Here is a 26,102-nt window from a genome sequence, read left to right on the forward strand (position 1 = left end):
TCAAGGATGTTGGCTGAACAGCTAGAGGAAGAGAGTGACATTTTCTGAGACAGAAAAGCTGTTTGAGGAACTGCTTAAGGTAAAGAGGGGAAATGAGAGTTCAGCACACTATTAAGGATGAGATGCTTCTGACCTGTTCGAGTAAAGAACTTGAGGTCGACATGGGTCGGGCTGTAGTTCCTGTAAGGATCCGAGCTAGGAATTCAGGTGGGTAATAAACCTTTAAAGTTGCAGGACCAACAGACAAACTGAGTTTTGTGTGTGGTTGGAGGCAAGCCAGCATTAAGCTCTGAGTTGTGCTACTGTTTAGCAAATGAGGAGACATGAAGAACATGAAGATATGGAACAAAAACACTAGAAACTTGTTCTGGAAGCCAAGTACCATGGTCTCGCTGGGTCATCCAGATGTTCCCGTGTTGAAAACATAACCCTAAATCCATGTATCAGTGGTATTTGAAAGTGGGGTTCTTGGGAGGTAGTCAGTATTAGGTGGGGAGAGAGGGGGGAGGAGAGATCTCAATGGTATTGCTGGTCTATAACAACAAGTGGGACCCTAAAAACTGGCTGGCTAGCTCATCATGTAGTGCTCTCTGCTGTGTTATAATGCAAGTGTCTCCCCGTGTGTTAGGCAGGCTGTGGGGTCATGCTCTAGAACCACAAGCTAAATAAACCCTCATTCTTTAGCAAGTTCCAGACTGTTGAATTGTGGGATTCAGTAACTGCAGCAGAGAATAGGTAGGTCACCAAGCAAGAAGTGCTCCAGAAAGAAGGGACAGCAACCATGCCAAATGTCATGGACCAAACTCTCAGTAGCCTTAACAGCTGTTCCAACAGGTGCTGGGGAGATGATTGGTTATGGCATGTTGGGGAAGACACAATTTACGGCCTCCATTCTGAGGGCTATTTGACAGGTGAGCCAGCTGAGGCCTGGGAAGGGCTGAAGGCCACTGGAGCCAGATGATCTGGCTTTCCTGTCCCGTTTCCCCTTGTAGGTTATCTTTCCAAAACAAAGATGCAAACGAGTTGGACTCCTGGCTGAAACTTGACCTTAATGTCCCCATAGGAGAATAGCAGATAGCCTTGTCATAGTCAAAGCAGCCTTTATTTCTGGACTTACCAGGACTCAAGACAAGGTGGGACCAGGCAGTATACTAATGGTCACTTACCCTAAGACTTGGGACACAGACAATAGCTGGATAGAATTCTTTGCCTGGGCCCCTGTCTTATTTAGAATCTTACCACTGTGAACAGACACCATGACCAAGGCAACTCTAAGAACAACATTTCATTGGGGCTGGCTGACAGGTTCAGAAGTTCAGTCCATTATCATCAAAGCAGGAACATGGCAGCATCCAGGCAGGTGTGGTGCAGAAGCTTAGAGTTATACATCTTCATCTGAAGGCTGCTGACAGAATACGGGCTTCCAGGCAGGTAGGGTGAGGGTCTTAAAGCCCACACCCACAGTGACACACCTATGCCAACAGGGCCACATCTTCTAATAGTGCCACTCCTTGGGCTGAGCATATACAAACCATCACAGCCCCTCTATTCAGATTTATTGTTCTGAGGTCAGTGAATCCTCCCTGTGATAGATCAGTTTGGGAATATTAACAATTTTTTAAAAGATCTCACATCATTACGGTAAGGGCACATGTGATAGATAACCTTGGTTATCCACTTGACTATACCTGGAATCGTCAAAAACCCAAGCTGCTAGGCACCCCTGTGAGGGAATTTCCTAGATCAGATTCTTTGAAACAGAAAGATCCATCCTAAATCCTGGCCACACCTTCTGATGGCAGCTCACCTGGAAGGACACAAAGAAAGAAACTTTGCAGTCTGCTTGTTTGCCATCACTCTTGAGGGCAACTTGTCTAGTGAGCTGCTGCTATGTAAAATCCAACTTGGTGGAGCATGCCTTTAATCTCAGCACTCGGGAGGCAGAGGCAGGGAGGATTTCTGAGTTCTAGGCCAGCCTGGTCTACAGAGAGAATTCCAGGACAGCCAGGGCTATACAGAGAAACCCTGTCTTAAAAAACCAAAAGAAAGAAAGAAAGAAAGAAAGAAAGAAAGAAAGAAAGAAAGAAAGAAAGAAAGAAAGAAAGAAAGAAAGGAAGGAAGGAAGGAAGGAAGGAAGGAAGGAAGGAAGGAAGCGAGAAAGAGAGAGAGAAAAAGAAAGAAGAAAGAAAGAAAGAAAGAAAGAAAGAAAGAAAGAAAGAAAGAAAGAAAGGAAGGAAGGAAGGAAGGAAGGAAGGAAGGAAGCGAGAAAGAGAGAGAGAAGAAGAAAGAAAGAAAGAAAGAAAGAAAGAAAGAAAGAAAGAAAGAAAGAAAGAAAGAAAGAAAGAAAGAAAGAAAGAAAGAAAGAAAGAAAGGAAGGAAGGAAGGAAGGAAGGAAGGAAGGAAGCAAGCAAGCATCAGCAGCCCTCCAGGGATCCTCCAGGACTCCAGCACCAGATTCAGGTTGCTCAGACATCCAGCCTCGTGGGCTCAGCAGCCACCTTTCTCTGCACCCTTCTGTCATAAGACAGCCATTGTTGGATCACCCAGTCACACATCCTGTAAGCCAGTCTAGTAAACCCCATTTCCTGTGTCTATCCATCCTATCAGCTCTGTTCCTTTAGAGAACACTTGTTAATATGACGCACACGTCACCGTAGTTACATAGAACACTGAGAGTAAACATTCATGTAAGTTATGGTCCTCAGATGATGGAACATGTCAGTATGCCACTCTGGTGAGATGCTGATGAAGCGATAAACTTTAATGTTGCAGTACAGAGGGTGTAGACCAGTGGTTCTCAACCTGGGGGTCATGACCCTTTAGGGGGTCAACCAACCCCTTCATGGGAGATGCATATTTACCCTGCAGTTTATAACAGTAGCAAAATCATAGTTATGACTCAGCAACAAAAATAATCTTATGGTTGGGGAGGTCACCGCAACATGAGGAGCTGAATTAAAGGGTCATGGCATTAGGAAGGCTGAGAGTCAATGGTATAGAAAAAACCTAGGTGCTTTCTCCTGGACTTGGTTAGGAATCCCAAATGACTGTAAAAATTATAGACTTAAACATCCTCTTTACCTCTAGCTAAAGAGCTATCGGCAGTTGAAGGCTGCTGGGAGAGAAGAGCCAATTTCTCTAAGAATGTTGCCCCTGGTAAGTTGACCACACTTCACTGGAGGACCACACATCCAAGAATATTTGAGCAACACAAATTGGATTTGATGGGGCCAGGGAGGGGAGGGGGGAGAATAAATTGGCTGGGTAGGGAAGAGGGGAAATGGATGCAGGAGGAGTTGGGGCAGGGTCAATATGAACAGAACACACTGTAAGGTATTCTCAAAGAACTGGCTATTCAAAACAAAAGCTAAACAAAAAGCGACAAAGTCCTTCGGGAGTTACTCGGATATTCTCTTTACTGTTTTAGCGGTCTGCTCTTTGCTCCTTCTGCACTCGAGCAACCTAAGTAGCTTGCTTTCTTTCCCTCTGCCTCTTGCAAGGAAAGCTTTTTAGAAAAGGAACTCATGAAGCATGGAGGAAGTTCCTGGGCTTGATCCCCAGCACAACCCTGCATAAACCAGGCTCAGACCTGTAATTCTAGAACCATGGGCGTTAAGGCAGGAAGATCAGAAGTTCAACTCCATTCTCAGCTACTCAGTGCACACCAGCCTACAGATGGCGTTATCTCAAAATAACAACAAAAATCCAGATCGAGGATGTTGATTACTTCCGCCAACATTTCTCTCCTCTGTTCTCATCTACAAACTCGAAGTTCAGCTACTTGGGAGGATCTCAGCCCCATCTGAGCAGCCTAAACCCCCAACACGGCGCTCTGTAAACCCCCAGCACACAGAAGAGCCCTTTACTCTGCCTGTCCTCTGCAGCTGAGATGATACAACTGTAAGTTCAGCCCTGAGGTTGGGAGAGAAAGAAGCAGAGGCAGAGACTGGGACAGATAGTCGGACTTGCCCTCCATCTCGGAGGGAATTCTGGTTAAGACCAGTCCTCCTCGCCCCCAAGAAATTCACATTTGCTGCTGCTGCATACCCTCAGATAAATGGCTGACTGTTCTCTATGCAGAAGCCATAGTATGAACAAATGAGGCGGAATTCAAGTCGCCAACATCAAAGGGGTGAGAACAGGTAAACCCAAGGCATTTTAAGGGACTGAAGAGTCGGTCTCCGGGAGTAACGAGAAGGGAGAACTTGCTTAGACCGTTAAGAAAATGTGAATCTGATCAGATCTAAACAGCAGAACTGGGGACTGGTTAGCAGAGGCCTGGGGAGCCCCAGGGAGGTCCAGCCCTTTACTCCTTAAAGCCATGCTGGACAAAGCAGTGCTTCAAGGGCAATGGTTGGAAGGTAGAGTCAATTCCTGATGCTTAAAGATATTCAGTGGTGGGCAAAAGACTTGGATGTGATGACTTCCATATCTAATTCAGGAAATAGTCAGTGCATCATATGCAATAAAGCTTTTGTTGAATGGATGCAGGTCATCTGTGATAAACTAATATACTGGTAATACATTTAAGCAAAGCCCCAATCTTCTAGCTGGTATATTGGGATAAAATTAATAAATTTCATTATAATCATTTATTCGTTTTGCTTTGTTTTGTTTTGTTTTGTTTTGTTTTGTCTTGTTTTGTTTTAAATCAGTTGGGACAGTATGGCAGCCGCTCATCCCAATGGTATTTCACTTGTGAGCTTTAGTTTACAAATCCAGTAAGAGCCAAGTATATGGTACAAAGACTGTTTTAATAGATTTCTTGATCCACATGAGACACTATTACACTGTATTCTTAAATGTTCTTATTAGTCACCAAATTACCTGCCATAGACTACTTAAACTCAGAGGGTTTTTTGTTTGTTTGGTTGGTTGGTTTTTTTGGGGGGATTTTGTTTTTTTATTTTTGTTTTTGTTTGCTCCTGGATTCAGTCCATTGGGGGGGGGGGCAATACAGCAGAGCTTTTCACACTATGGCGGCCAGGAAGCAGAATCCAACAGGAAGTGGCCAAACACAACACCACGGAGGACCTCCCTCCAGTGACCTCCTCCATTTTTCAGCATAAACCTTCAATAAAGCTTCAGAAATGGTTCCAGAAAGCATCCAAAGCAGTGTTACCAATGGGGACCAAGTGCTCAAAAAATGAGCCAGCCAGGAACCATTGAGATCCAGATCATGACAAGGCTTAGACCTTACCTAAGGCTGACCTGTCACATCAGAAAGAAACAGAAACAAAGGAGACCAGGTTCACGGAGCAGAAAGCAGGTTGGTTAAAGACTGTAACATACTCTCTCTTAAGAAGACTCTAAGCGATGTCTAGGACACCAGGGAATGGTACCAGAACACACTGAGTCTTACGACCTTGAGGCTGAATCTACAGTCTATCACCGGAAAAGCCAGAGTGCTCTAAGATGAAGTCTCCAGCATGGAACTTCCTGGTCCCCTCACCCAGGCAGGATTTGGTGTATGTGGTGGTATGGGCCATGGTCCCCATAGGCTCGCATATGGAACAAATGGTTCCTGGTTGGTTGCATGTGTAGGGAGGTTGTGGGCCCTTTAGGAGGGAGAGCCTTTCTAGAGAAAGGATGTCACTGGGAGCAAGCCTGAGAGCTCATAACCACATCCCCTTCTGTTGCTCTCTGCCCTTTGGTTGGAGATGCCGTCTCTCACTTTCCCACCCCAGGTGTGTGATACCACATCAGCCCCATCATTATAGACTCTGGAACCGTAAGCTTAAATAAACACTTCTATAAGTTGCTTTGGGTTATGGTGTTTTATCACACCAACAGAATTAGCTAATATGGTGTTTATCTGAAAACGCTCTAGCAATGTTTATCCTCCATTAAAAAAAAAATCATCCCCACCCTCAGATTGCCCCTAACCCAAATCAAATCATCATTGTCTTTCTTTTTGGGGGGCAGGGAGATAGGTGGTTCTGAGACAGGGTTTCTCTGTGTAGCCCTGGCTGTCCTGGAACTCACTTTGTAGACCAGGCTGGCCTCGAACTCAGAAATCCACCTGCCTCTGCCTCCCAAGTGCTGGGATCAAAGGCGTGTGCCACCACTGCCTGGCAAATCATTTTCTTATCAGAAATGTTATATAACTTTACCAGTAGTTTTTTCAATTGCTTCAAATCATCAATAAGAGTTTGATATTAATAAATACAATAAATAAATAGATGTTCCTTCCATTTGGGTGATCATTTATCAACATTCATTCAAACTGGTTTATTTTCCTTGTTTATAGATTTTCAAGCTCTTAGCCAGGCCATATTCACTCAACATGCATATTTAAACCCATTTTAAAGAAACCTTACCAAGCGTTTTGTTCTGTCTCAGAAATCCTCTTATATACTAGGATCATAATGCCACTCAAAATAAGAGATTAGGGCCAGCAAGGTGACACAGTGAGTGCTTGATTCCAAGTCTGATGACCTAAATTTGTTCCTTGGAAGCCGCATGGTAGAAGGAGAGAACTGATCCCTGAAAGTTGTCTCCTGACCTCCATGTGCACACCACAGTACTGTACAGCATCCCCCCCACCCTCTCTCTCACACACACACACACTGTAATCATCACAACATTTAAAGTGACATTGTTACTGCTCTTAGCTGTCTCGGGATGCTGGATTCTTACTTTTATTTCCTCTTTGCCTCTAAACTTTGCCAGGAAGGAATGATGCCCCTGCTTCCATTTGAAATGTCATCTTCTTTGAAGTTTGGAGGCATCTGCTCTCAGCAGCATTTTCAAACTAATGATGAAGGTGCAGGGACCCAAGTGCCATCTGGACCAAAGGCTGGAAAACCATCCTATGAGTCTCCTTTGCATGATGCCCCTGGTGGTGACTGCCGAAGACAGCAAATTGTACAGGATTCTTAAACTCTCCCCAGGTTCAGCATGTTTTGCCAAGGGCTTCATTTTCAGTAACGGCTGCTTGGAAACTCAGACCTTCCCACCCACAGCTTGATATTTTCTTACTATCTCTGTACCGCCCTGGCTTTATTTTCCTTGTAGGCATTTTGGTTTCATTGGCTTCATGTTGAAAACTTTTTTTTTCTCACAAGGAGGGGGAATTGGAACAAAAGATAGACTTGATTGCTTCTCTGATTAGCTGTGTGACTTCAGATCATTTGCACAATCCCATTTTACAAAGTTCAAGTCTTTATGTTTAAAAGTCTTGCTTCAGAAAAAACAACTGTATATAGGAATAGGGATATAGCTCAGTTGGCAGAGTGCTTTTCATATGCAGGAAGCCCAGGTTCCACTCAAAGCCCTTCATGGAGGAGTGGGGTAGCACAAGTCTGTAACTCCAGCACATGGTGGTGGAGACAGTGACCAGAAGTCCCAGGCAAGAAGGTCAGAAGATCAAGAGTGTTCTCTGCTACACAGGAAGTTTAAGGCTAGCCTGGGCTAATGAAACCATGATGAAAGAACGAGACCAGCAGGGGTGGAGGGGAAGAGAAAAAGAAGGAAGAAGAAGACAGAGAAAGAGAATGAAAAGAAGAAAGGAGGAGGGAAGGAAAGAAGGAAGAGAGGGAGGGAAGGAAGGAGGGAGGGAAAGATCCATGGATTCAACTAAGGTACTTTCCTTCCTTCTCTCTTTCCCTGTGGACCTTTCTCATTTCTCTTCCTGCCTCCCCTTCTCCATTCCCCCCTCAGTCCCAAGTCCTTCCCTCCCTTCTTCCACACTCAGTCTCCCCCTCTCTACCTCTCTTTATTCCTTCCTTCTTTCCTTCCTTCCTCCTTCCCTTCTTCCCTCTCTCTCTTCCTCCTTCCCTCCCTCTCTTCCTTCCTTCCTTCCTTCCTTCCTTCCTTCCTTCCTTCCTTCCTTCCTTCCTCCCTCCTTTCCTTCCTTCTTCTCTTTATTTAAAGGTCTCTCCAGATTCACTTCCACAGTCCTGACTGACCGACTCTGTAGTTCAGATTACATCCTGGACCCTCCTCAGCCCTCGAATCCCAACCCTGTTGTCCTGTGATTCCCATACACCTTAGCCAAGAGCTCAGGTTTGAACCCCCTCTGACACCTACCCCACAACCTCAGGTCAACCCCACTTACTCCTACCCTGGCCTTTTCCTGGCATTCTTTCTCAGATGATATACATTCCTTCACAGAGACAGAGACCAGGGAGTGACCCTCTATGCCATCCTAGAAGTCAGAGTTCTATACAACGGTGAAGAGCCTGCCTCTGTATAACTATCATTATAAAATGATGTCATATGTTAAAAACATGTCATATGTTTTTAAGAGAGTATAAAATTTAAAAACATTTTAGAAAAATGTTTAGAAAAAACATTTAGAAAAAAAGAATAATTGAGATACCATTGGATTTCAAGAATATTGAAAATGTCAAAAAAATTAGAAAAAAAAAGAATAATGGAGATACCAAGAATATTAAAATGTTTCCTAAGAACGAAAGGGAAATGGCCTGCAGCCATGGTCTGCTCTGATCTTGGTAGCTAAGCAGGTTCAAGGTGACTAGGACTTGAGTGGAGAAAGAAAAGTGTGCCTGAGAACTGGGGAGATGCAGTTACGCCTCAGTATGCTTTCTACTGCCCACCCACTGGTCAGCAGCCACTTCTCTGTCTACAGATCATTGAATAGCCTGTGCTTGCTAGGACAAAGAGGAAGTGATACTCTTTCTCCCACCACACTCTCCATCCCAAACCCTTCTGCCAGCATGCTCTTCACCAGCCCATGGTGCGTTTTGGACCATACTTTCAGAACTCTGGTCACTTTTAATTTGAACATCCAATAGAACCCAAAGCAAAGATTTGCTCCATCACATACCATAAGATCCCCTCCCTCTCCCATAGTCAGCTGCCTACTCTCTGAGCTAAGTATTCTATCAGAGACTAGTCTTGTTCTGTTCTCTCTCTCTCTCTCTCTCTCTCATTGCTTATATACACATACTGGAAATTTCTCATGGGATCATATTTTAGACCCCTCTACCATATTACTCTCTGTACATTACTTCCTAGTCACAGCTTTTACAAACATGTATATCCCTGCATGAGGACATATCCCCACCAGAAGTGGTACAATTTTAGGGAAGCTCTTAGGAGGCCACCCAATTCTGCCTGACTACAGTTGTCCCTCTGGGGACTGCTCCCTCTATGAGACTTCTTAGCTGTAATTCTTTCCAAACTTGGGAACTGAAGCAAGCTTCTTCCACAGCTGTCTTCTGAACTCTCCCATCACACAGCAGAAGCTCTTCAGTGTGCACCACAGCCACCCTCTGGTGAGCATGCACGAGGCCAGCTTTCCTTTTCAGAAGGCAGTGCCTGTCTGGAGAGGTCCCTCTTCACCTGTCCCAATAGATGGCATTCAGAGAGAGGGAAGGTAAGAAAGTCATAGTAGTTCTACATGTTGAAAAACAATATCTTTCATTTCTTCTGAAAGCCACAAGCCTCTTCCACATAGATAGTCTCTCTCTAAACCTCCACAGCACTGTTCTGTCTAGATTCCAGGTGACTATGGTCAGACCATCTAGTTAGACTGTGGAAGATACTTTCACTCCATTATCCTCAAACATTTTGTTTCTTATTTCTCTTGCTTGGCTCAGTGGGTTCTAAGACTGACTAAAGTGCTGCAGTTACAAAGTGAATAACAGCTACTCTGCACCTTCAAAGTGTCTGAGCTCCTGGAAGAACTCAGATGCATAAGCTAACCAGAAGGCAATGGAGCAAGTGGCATGGTTCAAAACCAAGTCTGGAATCGCAGGCACTGGGCTTAGGATCGTGGCCGTTTACCCACTGTCTGCCTCTGGGCAAAGTTAAATTAGGTCCCTGCACCTCTCCTTTTTCATACTTAATGGAGGTAGTCATTATCCAGGGCTTGTGATGACCAAGAGTTCAAATGTAAGTGCTAACAATGGAGCTCTACACACAGCACGGAGTCCTTGCAGGCTGCAGGCTGAAATTGACGTGAAGCTTCCCTCTCTTTCCCCGCTTCCTCCTCTAGGCCTGTGGTCTTCTCCATCTGGCTCACGTTCATATCCTTGTAGCATCTACCTTCATACAAAAGATGACCATGGGGCTCTCTTTAAAGGCCTGCCCCTTTCCCCTTTGTAGACCCGCCCCTTTAATGTTTATAGACCCATCCCTTTCATTTTGTAGAGCTGCCTCTTTCACTTTTATCCATTAATTAATTTACTTATTCATTTTACAGCCTGATTGCAGCCCCCTCCCATTACAGTCCACCCATACCCTGGCCACTCCCCCGACCCCCGTACTCCTGTTTCCTTCACCTCTGAGAAGGGGGAGGTCTCCCCTGAGTACCAAACCCCTGACACCTCAAGTCACTGCAGGACTAGATTCATCCTCTACTACTGAGTCCAGACAAGACAGCCCAGTTAGGGGAGTAGGATGTACAGGCAGGCAACAGAGTCAGGAGACACCCTGAAGACAAAGCTACATATCTGCTAATGGTGTTTGTGTGGGTGGTGGGGTGGGGGGCTAGGTCTATCCCTTGTATGCTCTTTGGTTGGTAGTTCAGTCTCTGGGAGCCCCCAAGAGTCCAGGTTAGTTGACTCTCTTGATCTTCTGGAGTTCTTATCCCCTGTGAGTCCCTCAATCCTTTCCCTAACTCTTCCACAAAACTTCCCAAGCTCCATCTAATGTTTGGCTGTGGGTTTCTGCATCTGTTTCAGTCAGCTGCTACATTGAGCCTCTCAGAAGACAGTTATGATAAGCTCATTAATAGCATTCGAGATTGATTTTTGCCCATAAGATAGATCTCAAGTTGGGCTAGTGATTGGTTGACCATTCCTTCAGTCTCTGCAACATCTTTGTCCCTGCACTTCTTGTAGGCAGGACAAATTTTGTGGCTGGGTTTTGAGTCATTTTGATTTGCATTTTCCTGATAACTAAGGATGATGAACATTTCTTTATGTGCTTCTCAGACATTTGAGATGCTCTGCTGAGAATTCCGTTTAGCTGTGTACCCCAGTTTTTGAATTGGGTTATTTGGTTTGTTAGTGTCTAATTTCTTGAGTTCTTTATGTATTTTGGATATTATCAGATGTGGGGATGGTGAATATCCTTTCCCATTCTGTAGGCTGCCATTTTGTCCTATTGATGGTGTCTTTAGCCTTGTAGAAGCTTTTCAGTTTTATACGGTCCCATTCGTTAATTGTTGATCTTAGTGCCTGAGACACTGGGGTTCTCTTCAAGAATTTGTCTCTTGTGCCAATGTGTTCAAGTACCAAGGACCAGCCTTGGCGTGGAGAAGGGTTCTGAAAGAAGGGATGTTTGAGAGCCGTGAAACAAACGACTCACAGTCAAATCCTGGGTCCAAGCTGATGGCCTATGTTCTGCTCGAGACAGCTTACCCAATTGTTCTCTCTCTCTCTCTCTCTCTCTCTCTCTCTCTCTCTCTCTCTCTGTGTGTGTGTGCATGTGTGTGTGTGTGTGTGTGTGTGTGTGTGTGTGTGTGTGTGTTCTGCTTGAGACACCTTCAGACTGCTCTCTGTGTTCTGCTTTCTTGAGACAGCTTTGCCTTGCTATTCTGAAAACTCTCTGGAAAGCTCATCTTTTGCAGACCAAAAAGCCCAGTCTTTTATTTTACATAGCAACTCAATTTTTACCCCAGGGTCCCTTCTGATTATTCCATGAATCAGGCCTTAGGTCCCCCTTTGGGATAGCATGACATAGTTCCTGCCCCTGGAACAGAGCCAACAGGGTGTGGGCCTGCACGATGTGGACATAACGTTTGTTTGTATACTAGTGTAGATATTTTCATGTTTCTCCTTTGAGGAATGTTCTCTCTGCCAAGGTTAATGACTACATGATAATCAGAGACATCATGAGTCTGTCTCCGCAAATGGTAGAATGCTGTGACCTTGTGGACAGCCTTTAAAGCTGTGGGAAAGAACACTGGAAATGTGTTTAAAAATATATAATTTGTCAACTACGCAAAATATAAGGGTGTTTTATGAATTGTATAAGGAGCTTCACAGATCTAAAGGGACAGAGGCAGCTGCACTATTAGCCAGCTTGTCAGAAAGATGCTAAGGAAGGAGATAAAGAAATTTAGGAAGCCAGGCAGTGGTGGCACATGCCTTTAATCCCAGCACTTGGAGACAGAGGCAGGCAGATTTCTGAGTTGGAGGCCAGTCTGGTCTACAGAGTGAGTTCCAGGACAGCCAGAGCTACACAGAGAAACCCTGTCTCACCCAGATATCTTATTGTCTGTGTTTATGCTTACTGTCTCATCCAGAGAATCAAGGGACAGGGGTTGTAGGATGCTGATTCATGGGCTAATCAAAAGGAAATCTGGAGTAAAGACTGAATTTTATGATGTGGGAAGGGACTGCCACAACATGAAGAGCTGTATGAAAAGGGTCACAGCCTTAGGAAGGCTGAGAACCCCTGCCCTATAGACTTGTCTACAGGCAATGCTATGGAGGCTTTTTCTCAATTAAGATTCCATTATTCAGATGTTCCTAGCTTGTGTCAAGTTGACATAAAAACTACTTAGCACTCTAAAACTTCAAGTCAAAATACATTTTTTTGAGTAAGTTGCCCAGTCTCAGATTGTCTGTTACTACAACCAAAACCAAACCCAAGCACCTTTCTCTTCAATGTCTCCCTGAGCATCCACCTGAAATGTATGCTTCACTCTTTGAAACCATCTTTCCTAAAATATAGACATGCCCTGTGGTTTCCCCGGAGTTCTTACATTAAGTATAGAGCAGTTACCCTCCTACCACTTTCTCTCTCCTTTGAAACACACTTGCAAGTAAAACTAGTCACATTTTAACATATATAGAGTTCTGGACGCTCTCCAGCTTAAAAAAACCTCTCCAATATTGCCTAACTTCTATGGTGGTTTCTGTGACGGGGGAGTGCAATTATTCTCTCTGCAGTTTAGATAAGGTTTCAGATGAAAAGTCAAAAGCCACTCGAAAGGAAGTGACTGAGCAGCCTTGGGGGCCTAGGTGCAGGTGGCCCAGTACGTTTTCTGTCACCCATCTTTCCCGTTGAACAGAAGAGCCTACGAATTTACTACTAGGAGCAGCAGCTTGGTAAGGGTTAATTGACAAGCTTGACAAGAGCTGGGTGTTCTCACCCCTTCCCTTTCTACTCTGTCTTGGGGAGGTGGGGGGGAGGGTAGCTTTCTGCTCACTTCAAACAAGGGAAGGAAGGCTTCAGAGGCCATTCAGAGAGCTTTACCTGAGTGCATGTGTTTGTATGTGCATGCATGAGTATGCATGGGCATATGTATGTGTGTTTGTGTGTGTGTTTTCATGCATGTTTATGCAGATGAGTGTGCATGGGTGTTTATGTGTGTGTGTATGTGTGTGTATTTGTATGCAAGTGCATGCACATGAGTGTGCATGGGTGTGTGTGTGTGTGTGAGTGAGTGAGTGTATGTGTTTGTGTACATGCACGTGAGCATGCATGAATATGTGTGTATATGTGTATATATGTGTGTATGTATGTGTGTGTTTGTATACATGCGCATGCACATGAGCATGCATGTGTGTGTGTGTTTGAGGAACTAGCACCTGCCTTCCATTTACCCCAGGAACAAGGGCTATTGCCAGGAATAGAGCAAAGATGAAGGCACCCGATGTAGGGCACCCCTGGAGCCTACAAAGTGTTGTGTACCAGAAAGAATCAGTCTGCCACCAGCAGTCATGGTGACAGCCAGGTGTGTACCGTCTTTCACACTCCCTTTCTTCCTCTCACCCTTTTCCACTTTGAAAAATCCAGAATGGGGTAGGCATGCAGTGTAGTTAGCAGTGTGGCCAGCTATGATCTCCTACCCGGCACTAGCTCCTTGGCTGACACTGGGCCTGATGTGGGAGGACGGAAGGGGTTTAAATTGCATGATGAATCTGCATTTGGGATTGAGCTGGACATTTTTATTATGTGATAAATGAGTCTATTTGTTAATTTTTTTCAGGACCTGCCTGGGAAGTCATCCAGGACCCAAGAAGCAGCATTGGACTTAGCACAGAAAAAAAATAATAATTGCTTTTTGCTTGTACTGTATTGGGTCCAACTCAGTTAATAAAGCAGAGACTCGGTAATAAGGACACAGAGCCTATAACCTCCCTCGAAGGGCTGGAGACCCCTGATGCTGTTGTTTGGAGACAGTCTCACTATGTAGCCCGAGCTAGCCTTGAACTCATGAACCTTCTGCTCTGGCTTCCAATGAAGTGGAATGATGTGGCTATACCACCGTGCCTGGTTAACACACAGAAACCTAGCATTCCTGCACACAATTTAACCCAGTTCTCTCCATGTCCTATGTCTCTTTCTCCTGTGCTTTGCAACAGTACAGCCTACAATGGTCTCGAACTCAGGGTTTTCCTGCCTCACCCTCTTAAATATTGGGAATTTGGCTCTCATAGAGTTGGGAAAGGCTGGAGCAAATTGGGGTATGGAAGAGATGAGGGGGAAAAATGGGAAGAAACAAAGGCCTGGTGAGATAGGAGGTCTGAGAAGCTAGAAGTCCTCTATATAGGGTTGCCAGACTCAACAAAGACGAATGCCACAGAGCCAGCTGGCCTGTTTTAACCAGCTACCTTTCTGCAGAGCTCTGTTGGGAGAAAGTGGGGTACAGTATTGTACTGGTTAGTTTTGTGTCAACTTGACACAAGCTGGAGTTATCACAGAGAAAGGAGCTTCAGTTGAGGAGATGCCTCCATGAGATCCAGCTTCGAGGCATTTTCTCACTTAGTGATCAAGGGGGAGGGTCCCTTGTGGGTGGTGCCATCTCTGGGCTGGTAGTCTTGGTTCTATAAGAGAGCAGGCTGAGCAAGCCAGGGCAAGCAAGCCAGTAAAGAACATCCCTCCATGGCTTCTGCATCAGCTCCTGCTCCATGACCTGCTTGAGTTCCAGTCCTGACTTCCCTTGGTGATGAACAGCAGTATGGAAGTGTAAGCTGAATAAACCCTTTCCACCCCAACTGCTTCTTGGTCATGATGTTTGTGCAGGAATAGAAACCCTGGTAGACAGGTATCTACCTGTAGCATTTGCTGTTCTATGTAGTCGAGCCATCAAACATGAAGAGAAGGAAGATGTGAGAATAAAGTTGTACCCATTAGCCCTAGAGGGCGAAGCTTTGACAGTGCTAAAATGGACCAACTATAGCCACCAGGCAACTCAGCTACGTCAAAAAATGTGGCGTGCTTTGATGGTGAGAAGTCACCAGAGATGACAAATCTATATTTCTAGCTTTAAAGAAATATGGGCCTACACCAGTATGGTTGAGCAATTAAGGCCCTGGACCTTCTGGGGTTTTTTGTTTTCTAATGTGACATATATAATAGTGTGACACATTAAAATGTAGGAGCATTCAGTCTTTAACTTTTGAACCAAATAATCAGGGTGGATTTATTCTTAGTGTGACACATAATTTTAAACTTTTATTATGCAAAGCTGACAATTCAATTTAAATAGGGAGAGTCTGCTTGGCACAATTAATCTAAATGATATTTACTGTTTGCTGGACCTCCCGAAATGCAGAGCATCTTGCAAAATTTGCTCAAGTTCTTTTCTTTTTTTTTTTTGAATTTTTTATTAGGTATTCATTTCATTTACATTTCCAATGCTATCCCCAAAGTTCCCCCCCCACCCTCCCCCACCCACTCCTCCACCCACCCACTCCCACTTCTTGGCCCTAGGCATATAAAGTTTGCATGACCAATGGGCCTCTCTTTCCACTGATGGCCGACTAGGCTATCTTCTGATACATATGCAGCTAGAGAAACAAGCTCCAGGGGGTACTGGTTAGTTCATATTGTTGATCCACCTATAGGGTTGCAGATCCCCCCATCTCCCTGGGTACTTTCTCTAGCTCCTCCATTGGGAGCCCTGTGATCCATCCAATAGCTGACTGTGAGCATCCACTTCTGTGTTTGCTAGGCCTCGGCATAGTCTCACAAGAGACGGCTATATCAGGGTCCTTTCAGCAAAATCTTGCTAGTGTATGCAATGGTGTCAGCGTTTGGAGGCTGATTATGGGATGGATCTCCGGGTATGACAGTCTCTAGATGGTCCATCCTTTCGTCTCAGCTCCAAACTTTGTCTCTGTAACTCCTTTCATGGGTGGTTTGTTCCCAATTCTAAGAAGGGGCAAAGTATCCACACTTTGGTCTTCGTTCTTCTTGAGTTTCATGTGTTTCGCAAATTGTATCTTATATTTTGGGTATTCTAAGTTTCTGGGCTAATATCCACTTATCAGTGAGTACATATTATGTGAGTTCTTTTGTGATTGGGTTACCTCACTCAGGATGATGCCCGCCAGGTCCATCCATTTGCCTAGGAAATTCATAAATTCATTCTTTTTAATAGCTGAGTAGTACTCCATTGTGTAAATGTACCACATTTTCTGTATCCATTCCTCTGTTGAGGGGCATCTGGGTTCTTTCCAGCTTCTGGCTATTATAAATAAGGCTGCTATGAACATAGTGGAGCATGTGTCCTTCTTACCAGTTGGAACATCTTCTGGATATATGCCCAGGAGAGGTATTGCTGGATCCTCTGGTGGTACTATGTCCAATTTTCTGAGAAACCACCAGACTGATTTCCAGAGAGGTTGTACCAGCTTGCAATCCCACCAACAATGGAGGAGTGTTCCTCTTTCTCCACATTCTCACCAGCATCTGCTGTCACCTGAATTCTTGATCTTAGCCATTCTGACTGGTGTGAGGTGGAATCTCAAGGTTGTTTTGATTTGCATTTCCCTGATGATTAAGGATGGTGAACATTTTTTCAGGTGCTTCTCAGCCATTCAGTATTCCTCAGGTGAGAATTCTTTGTTTAGCTCTGAGCCCCATTTTTAATGGGGTTATTTGATTTTCTGGAGTCCACCCTCTTGAGTTCTTTAGATATATATTGGATATTAGTCCCCTATCTGATTTAGGATAGGTAAAGATCTTTTCCCAATCAGTTGGTGGCCTTTTTGTCTTATTGACGGTGTCTTTTGCCTTACAGACGCTTTGCAATTTTATGAGGTCCCATTTGTCGATTCTCGATCTTACAACACAAGCCATTGCTGTTCTATTCAGAATTTTTCCCCTGTACCCATATCTTCGAGGCTTTTCCCCACTTTCTCCTCTATAAGTTTCACTCTCTCTGGTTTTATGTGGAGTTCCTTAATCCACTTAGATTTGACCTTAGAACAAGGAGATAGGAATGGATCAATTCGCAATCTTCTACATGATAACCGCCAGTTGTGCCCGCACCATTTGTTGAAAATGCTGTCTTTTTTCCACTGGATGGTTTTAGCTCCCTTGTCAAAGAGCAAGTGACCATAGGTGTGTGGGTTCATTTCTGGGTCTTCAATTCTATTCCATTGTCTACTTGTCTGTCGCTATACCAGTACCATGCAGTTTCAATCACAATTGCTCTGTAGTACAGCTTTAGGTCAGGCATGGTGATTCCACCAGAGGTTCTTTTATCCTTGAGAAGAGTTTTTGCTATCCTAGGTTTTTTGTTATTCCAGATGAATCTGCCGCTTGCCCTTTCTAATTCGTTGAAGAATTGAGTTGGTTTTTGATGGGGATTGCATTGAATCTGTAGATTGCTTTCGGCAAGATAACCATTTTTATTATATTGATCCTGCCAATCCATGAGCATGGGAGATCTTTCCATCTTCTGAGATCTTCTTTAATTTCTTTCTTCAGAGATTTGAAGTTCTTATCATACAGATCTTTCACTTCCATAGTTAGAGTCACACCAAGGTATTTTATATTATTTGTGACTATTGAGAAGGGTGCTGCTTCCCTAATTTCTTTCTCAGCCTGTTTATCTCAAGTTATTTTCAAACCACTTTCAGATCCCTGCTAACCTGGAAGAGCCTAGAACCACCAGCCTTTGGGAAACTGAGAGACTCAGGGTGCTAAGGTGCTGGTGGTGTCACAGGGAAACTTTCATGTCAACATATTCATGTACAAAAGGAAGCCCCCTTCTGTCACTTCCGGGGGGGGGGGGGGAGTGTCCCATTACCAACACCTCCAAGCTGCAATCACGGAAAACCAGCACCACCTTTGTCCTTAACGCAAAACAACATGTCTTGTTTCCCCAGTCTCGGAAGACCTAAGGTGGTGGGTGTTAGCCACTGCGCCCCCATCTCAGGCAAGCTGTGAGCACCCCGAGAAATGATGATGAATCCACTCTGATAACAGGGATGAATAAATCAATAACCATTCTGAAAAGCAAATACACCCTGCTGGAGTGAAGGAAAAGGGAGATGTATCCTGGGCAGCGAAACAGAAACCGGAACCGGAAGCCCAAACAGATACCGGGATTTTCACAGCATGGATGAGACAGATCGAGAGGTGCTCCTGAGACCTGGACCACACAGCTAGATTTTTGGGTAAACTTTAGCATACCATTTCAGAGCTCAGATCCTGCTTTATTTTGAAATAGAGTTTTCTGGAACCCAGGTACATCTTTATTTCATTGGCATCAGTTGCTTAAATTTTAAAAATTATTTATTTATTTTATGTATATGAGTACATCATTGCTGTCTTCAGACACACTAGAAGAGGGCGTCAGACCCCATTGCAGATGGTAGTGAACCACCATGTGGTTGCTGGGAACTGAACTCAGGACCTCTGGAAAAGCAGTCGGTGCTCTTAACCGCTGAGCCATCTCTCTAGCCAGTTCCTTAAAATTTAAGGTCTTGCATGGAAAACAAACAAACAACACCTCTCCCCCAAACAACTAAAAACAAAATTTGATTGCTCCTGGAATTCCACACTGGGAGTCCCAAGCCGCTGGCTTTTCACAACCCCGAAGTCCTCCTTTGGAATCAGGGGTGGTGTCTCCGTAGTGGCTTTGGCCAGCCTTTTCAGCTGCTCTTTCCTTCTCTGGTACTCCAACCCTTCTAAAGCAGGACAGTCTGTGAAGTTGGGAGAGCAAGCCTTTCTCTTCACCCACATGGCTTCCTTTGGAAGCAGATTCGCCCTTTCTGCCTGGGCCCCTATGGTCATGTCCGGAGCTCACCAGCTCACAACAGAGATGCCCTGCGCTGGTAAATCAGAAGCACAGAATCCCAAGAGCCATTGCTTCCATTACAATTACACGCTCATCTATCTGACTTTGGGAAAAGCTGGGGTTGGAGGCCTTTAGTTGGGGTGGCGGGGGTGGAGGAGTGGGGGACGAGGAGTGGGGGTGGCAGGATGTGTGTGGCAGGGGATGGGGTTGGTGGGGGGGGAACCACCCAAACTCTGGTGAATTGGGCTTTCTGGGAAAGAACCCTCCAGCTGGTGACCATGCCCTGCACATGCGCACACTGTGCTGCCCTGAGACGGCTCCCCTGCCAGACGCTAGGGTCGTTCCCTATGTGGCTCCTCTCTTTCTCAGTCTTCCTGATTGCTTTTACAGTCTAGTTAAAGGATGGATAAGGCAAGCACAAAGGGAAATGGGAAAGAAAATACGAAAAGAAGACATCGGAACTCCTTCCATGCTGTTTCTTCAGGAAAGTTCCTTTCTGAGGAGCCAACCATGGTTTTGTTTGCTGGATATCTTTCCAGAAATGTGATGAACTGACCCATCAGGAGTTTTTGTGGTGTCAGTGGATGCGAGCTTATGGCGTGTGCATACACACATTAATAAATATTGCATGATAATATGCAGCCCACCATAAGGCTGCTATACTTCCCGAACTGTGTTAAGTACTTTATACATTCAGTACACTGTTACTGCCCCCATTCTGAGGTCCTGATCAACAAGGAATCTCTCCACCATTGCAGAACTCTCTCCTGGGAGAGACAGAATTCATATCCCAGCAGGCTGGTTTGCAATTCATCTCCCCAAACATTGCCTCTGCCCAGGTGCAGAGGAAGGGATCTTCGTTTGGCAAGCTCCTGGTCAGCGCCAGGAACCCATGACTCACGGTCCCAGAAAGCACAGCAAGAGCTGATGGATAGTAGGCAAAGCGGTCCTGGCCTGCCCTTGGCTCCCTTTGTCTGCAAATAACCATTTGCAGAGTTTAATTAACAGCACACTTGCAGGAAGGCCAAGAACAACAGGAGCTCCGTGGGTAGATGCCTTGGGGTTGGAAATCCGGACTGGAAGGCCTTTGTTTCCATCTTTCAAACGACAATGATTAGCAAGAGGGCGGAGCTGTGCTAGCTAGGTCTGGGCAGGAGAGGGGTATAGATTAATTACACAGATGGATCGCTTTGCTCAGAAAAAAAAGCCAGTGATGGTTTGATGGAGTGACTTCTGCAGCCATAAAATCAGGAGATAGATGGCTCTCTCTGAGCCAAATGGGAGCCCTGACGAAATTGACCTTATGTCCAAAAGTAAAAATGATCTGAATGAGTTTCACCAGGTGGGAGGGAGTCACCGCCTGATACTTTCAAACAGTGATTCCTTGCCAAAGATGCTGGACTCAACTGTCAAACTAGGGACAAGTTCTCTTGACAGACTGCCTGTGAGCCTGCAGGAGGAACACTGCTCCCGGGCACACAGAAGATTAGAATGGAGGGTCAATACCTTGAAAAAGACCTTTGTGTGCATGAGGGATTAGGGAGAAGGCTGTGGGGTGTCTGCTTATTTTATAGTCAAGATATATCTTTAAACTCAATTTATCTCGTGTCCCTATCCAGAAGCAAGCTGTGACCCGCTCTGCCCTATGGGGGATATGTTTTGCCCCATGGAGGGTACGAATATACCCACTGAGGATGCAGACAGGTTACTCTCTGTACTGGCTGGTTTTGTCTGTCTTGACACAAGCTGGAGTTATCACAGAGAATGGAGCCTCCCTTGAGGAAAATGCCTCCGTGAGATCCAGCTGTGAGGAGTTTTCTCAGTTAGTGATCAAGTAGAGGAGGGCCCATTGTGGGTGATGCCATCCCTGGGCTGATAGTCCTGGGTTTTATAAGCAAGCTGAGCAAGCCAGGGGAAGTAAGCCAATAAGCAGCATCCCTCCATGGCCTCTGCATCAGGTCCTTCCTCCAGGTTCCTGCCCTGTGTGACTTCCAGTCCTGACTTCCTTTGGTGATGAACAGTAACGTAGAAGTGTAAGCTGAATAAACCCCCTCTACCCCAACTTGCTTCGTGGTCATGATGTTTTGTACAGCAATAGAAACCCTTATTAAGACACTGTCCTTCGGGCCAGAGTTTACCAGAGGCGTCAGCCTTACCAGGTGTATTAGTCAGGGTTTTACTGCTGTGAACAGACACTATGACCAAGGCAAGTCTTATAAAAAAACAACATTTAATTGGGGCTGGCTTACAGGTTCAGAGGTTCAGTCCATTATCATCAAGGTGGGAGCATGGCAGTATCCAGGCAGGCATGGCGCAGGAGGAGCTGAGAGTTCTATGTCTTCATCCAAAGGCTGCTAGTGGAAGACTGACTTCCAGGCAACTAGGGTGAGGATCTTATACCCACACCCACAGTGACACACCCATTCCAACCAGGTCACACCTATTCCAACAAGGCCACACCTTCAGATGGTGCCACTCCCTGGTCCAAGGATATACAAACCATCACACCAGGGTTGCTAGGCAGGTGCTTCACTGTTTGCAATTTTCATGAAGGGCACTGACATTGGGAATAAACTGAAGAGACAGATAGAGACTCAGAAGTATGAGGGCCTGGGTGAAGGCCAGGGCTGGGTGAACTACTGGCTAATGACAAGAACTTGATGAGCTGAAGTCTTTGAGCCTCATTTATGCCAGTTTTTTTAGGAGGATTAATGGTCTCCCTCCACCCCCCGACATGATATCAAGATGGAGACAGAGAGCTTGGATGTCATTTGTAAGCCACAATGCACCTTGAGAAGTTGAGAAGACCATTTAGCACAATGTCGGGGCAGGACATACCTAAGAGAGGTTGTCTGCTTCTGGTCCTACACATACTGCTTTTGGATTTTTTCTTTTGTTTCACTATGCTAATGAATATACATAAAATCTATCACTGGGTACCTTTTTAATCCTTGGCCCAGGTCTTGTCAATTCTGAGAAAAGGTCTCACAGGAACTCTAGTTTGTAGCATTCTTGTAACCACATTTAAAACGATTGGCATGTTCTACGGTTTGAATATGACATAGCCTTGGCAGGCCCATGTGTTGACCTTCTGGGCTCTGACTGGTGGCTCCGTATAGAAGGAGATGAATAGTTTAGGAAATACAACCTGGTTGGAAGAGTTAGGCCCCTGGGGGGAGGTGCCTTTGAACATTATCGTCTACAATACCTTCTTCTTCTCTCTCTGCTCGCGATGCTCTGCTCAAATGCATGGGGCCAAGAACCAGGGACTTAAACTTGTGGAACCATGAGGCAAGCACATTGTTTTTTCCTCCTTTAAATCTGTTCTTTAAAATGAAGTTTTAAAATGTATGTCTGTGTGTCTTCTGTGTCCATACCATGTGTCTGTGTGTGCTCAGAGAGGCTATAGGAGGGCATCAGATCCTCTAGAGCAGGCGTTCTAGGTACTTTCGGGCTGCCTGATTGTTGGGAACCAGATTGAGGTCCTCTGGAAGAGCAGAGAGCACTCTTCATCTCTGAGCCATGTGTCCAGCCCCATAAAGTGGTTCGTTGAGGAAGTTGGTCCTAGCCACAAGAAAGAATGACTGACACAGTGCCTCTTACTTGTATAAAATAATGGCTTCCATCCGATTTCAGACATGCAGATAACGCACATCAATCATACTTGCCAACACCTTTCCTCTCTCCCCTCCCTCCCCATGCCACTTTCCTCATCTCTAATAGATGCCACCCACTTTCATGCCATCTTCTTTTTAGCTATCTTCCCTCTAGAGTCCACGTATGAAATAACATCATGATATCTATCTGAGTCTGGCTTACTCTACTTGGAGGCCAATCCATTTTCCTACAAGTGGTATGATTTGATTCTTCGTTGCTCAACAACGCCAGTGCTGTTTATCCGTCCATCTGTGGATTCCATAACTGCAATATGGTGAGTCGTGTCACAATACGTGCGGGTGTTGTAAGTCCCTCTGCTGTACTGCTGACTTGGAATTCTCTGGGGATACACCCAGGAGCAGTACAGCTGAAATGTCACCATCGTTCTATTTTTAGCATCTCGAGGAACCGCCCACTGGTTCCATAGTGGCTGATGTACTTGACATTCTAACCTTCAGTGTAGAAGGCTTTCTACCCCCACCTCCCACAGTTTTTCAGGATCTGTTGATATTTGTTTTCTATATTTTTTAAAGTTATTGCTGGGACGTGTGCAATTCTTAATATTGCAAGAATGTGCATCCTTGAAGATTTGTTTTTAATTATGTGTGTGTGCGCCTGTGTTTGGATATGTGCATGTGAATGGAGGGGGTCCTCAGAGGCCAGGAAAAGGCATCGATCCCTTGGAACTGGCGTCAGAAGATGTTGCGAGCCACCCAGTGTGGGTGCTATGAGCTAGACTTTGCTCTTCTGGAAGAATGGTGTGCATTCTTGACTACTGAGCCGGGTCTCCAGCCCTGCCCCATCCTGGTTTGTTTTCCTTATGACAGCTATGCCAATGGGTGAGATGGAATCTCAGTTTTGAGTTGCATTTTCCTGACACTGAAAGAATCTGAACATTTCTTTCGATCAGTGATTCTCAATCTTCCCAATGCTGCAGCCCTTTAATATAGTTCCTTATGTTGTGGTGACTCCCAACCATAAAATTGTTTTTGTTGCAACTTTGTAACTATAGTTTTGTTTTATATGAATTATAATGTAAATATCTGATATGCAGGGGATCTGACATGCAACCCCTGTGAATGGGTCAGTCTACTTCTGAAGGGGTCATGACCCACAGGTTGAGAACCACTGTTTAGGTGATTATTGTCAGCGCATGCTTCTTTTGAGAAGTGTTTGTTCAGTTCATGTGCCCATTGCTAGCTGAATTGTTTGGTTGTGTAGTGTTGTATCTCCTTAACTCTTTATATATTGTGGATCTTAAGGGTCAGTCAGTTGAATAGCTAGGAAATTTTTCTCCCACTTTCTAAGCAGTCTCTTCAATCTGCTATATTTTCTGTTGTGCAGAAACTATTTAACTAGTGACCAGTTCTGGAATTATTTCCTGTGTTACTAGAGTTCTAGTTAGGAAAATTTTTCCTGTGCCAAAATCTTGAAGTGTTTATTATTTTCCTGAAGTACTTTCTTTTTTTAGATTTATTTCTTTTATGAGTACACTGCTGCTGTCTTCAGACACACCAGAAGAGAGCACTGGATCCCATTACAGATGGTTGTGAGCCACCATGTGGTTGCTGGGAATTGAACTCAGGTCCTCCGGAAGAGCAGTCAGTGCTCTTAACTGCTGAGCCATCTCTCCAGCACCCCTGTTCCACTTTCAAAATTTCAAATTGTAGGTTAAGATCTTTGATCCATTTAGTCAATTTTTGTACAGGGTAAGAGTATGGTTCTAGCTCCCACCTTCAACATGAGGATATACAGGGTTTTTTTCTACCATTTTGTCGAAGAGCAGTGTTTTCTCCAGTGTGTGTTTGGGGTACCTCTGACTACAGACAGACAGGTGACTGTGGATGGGTAAGTTTATTTCTTCATCCTGTTATGTTGCTCTAAATGTCTGTTTTGTGCCTGTACCACAGGTTTTGTTACTATGACAACAGTACTACACTGTAGTATGATTTGACGTCCAGAGAGTGAAATGCTTCCAGCATCATAGCTATTTTTTACTCAGAATTGCTTTGTCTGAGTATTTTATTTATCTTTGGGTATTTTATGCTGCAACATGCATTTCAGGGTTGTTCTTTCTAGCTCTATAGAGAACTTCGTGAGTTTTGAAGGATTTCGTGGAACCTGCACTTTGCGCTCGCTAGTGTGACCGTTCTAACAACAGAACAATAGTAGTTCTGCCAATCCATGGACATCCGATGTCTTTCTGTCTTCAATTCTTCCAACCTCCTCCTTCAGTGCGGCATAGTTTCATCAGTGGAGATCTTCCATCTCTTCGGGTATGCTGATTCTTAACGATTTTATTTTAGAGAGGAAAACTGTTGATAACAGGGCTTTTAAACATTCTCGGTAATTTTCATGCCAATATATCTTAGAAGTTCCTGATTTTGGAGGCCGACAGCATAGTCTGGTGCTGACTTTGTCTGACACTTCTAGGCATTTTCTTGGTGAAGTGTTTGCAGACTTCCATTCATAAGATCGCATCATCTGCAGTCACGCACACTTGAACTTCTTCCTTCCTTTGTACTTGTATCCCTTTTCCCTTGGTTTTCTTGTCTGATTTCTCTGACTGAATTTTTTTAAGCATTTATTTTATTTTATTTTATTTATTATTTTACTTATTCACTTTCCCTCCTGGTCACCCCCTCCCATAATCTTTGCCCCTATTCCCCCTCCCCTCTCCTCTGAGTGGGTGCCTGCCCCTGCCCCCAGGTATACCCCCATCCTGATACATCAAGTCTCTGTGAATCTAGGCTACTTCTCTCCCACTGATGCCAGACAAGGCAGCCCAACTGGTAGAACATATCCCACATGCAGGCAACAGCTTTTGGGACAGCCCCTGCTTCAGTTATTTAGGACCCACATGAAGACCAAGCTACATATGAGCAGGGAAGCCTAGATCCAGTCCATGTATATACTTTGGTTGGTAGTTCAAACTCTGAGAGCCCTAAGGGTCCAGGTTAGATGATTCTATTGGTCTTCCTGTAGAGTTCCCATCTCCTTTGGGACTGCAATCCTTCTTCCTTTTCTTCCATAAGAGTTCTCAGGCTCCACTCTCTATTGGGCTATGGGTGCCTCTGAGTGAATCCGAACTATGCAATGGCTTCTAAGTGTACAACTCCACAGCACTGAGTGGATTGTCACTACTGGGCAGATGTCACTGTTTCCATATCTGCAAGCTTCCATCATCCCAAACTGAGACTCTGTAGCCATCAAGTAACTCCTCCACTGCTGGCCCATCTGTAACAGTTTCTCTGTGCAAACACCTTATATTGGTAGGCTCATATAATATTAGCTCTTTTTAAGAAAGATTTATTTATTTTATGTATATGAGTACACTGTAGCTGTACAGATGGTTGTGAGCCATCATGTGGTTGCTGGAAATTGAACTCAGGACCTCTGTTCACCCTGGCTCCACTCGTTCTGGCCCAAAGACTTATTTATTATTATGTGTAAGTATGCTGTAGCTGTCTTCAGACACACCAGAAGA

At 44.8% G+C, this 26,102-nt stretch overlaps 1 long non-coding RNA gene across 2 annotated transcripts; it reads left to right on the forward strand.

Annotated features, from left to right (window-relative positions):
* The first annotated feature begins 1,341 nt into the window (after nt 1-1,341).
* LOC110300771 (uncharacterized) lies at nt 1,342-14,030 on the forward strand. Of its 2 annotated transcripts, none has more exons than XR_015048729.1 (5): nt 1,342-1,431; nt 3,088-3,156; nt 6,673-6,893; nt 13,532-13,657; nt 13,913-14,030. It is a non-coding gene; the product is annotated as an uncharacterized LOC110300771 (long non-coding RNA). The 2 variants fall into 2 exon arrangements; XR_002378622.1 differs by lacking the exon at nt 1,342-1,431 and adding an exon at nt 2,700-2,734.
* Nucleotides 14,031-26,102: the final 12,072 nt, after the last annotated feature.

This window comes from Mus caroli, unplaced genomic scaffold, assembly GCF_978045245.1.
Source record: "Mus caroli unplaced genomic scaffold, Mus_caroli_1 scaffold_10, whole genome shotgun sequence".
Lineage (NCBI taxonomy): Eukaryota > Metazoa > Chordata > Mammalia > Rodentia > Muridae > Mus > Mus caroli.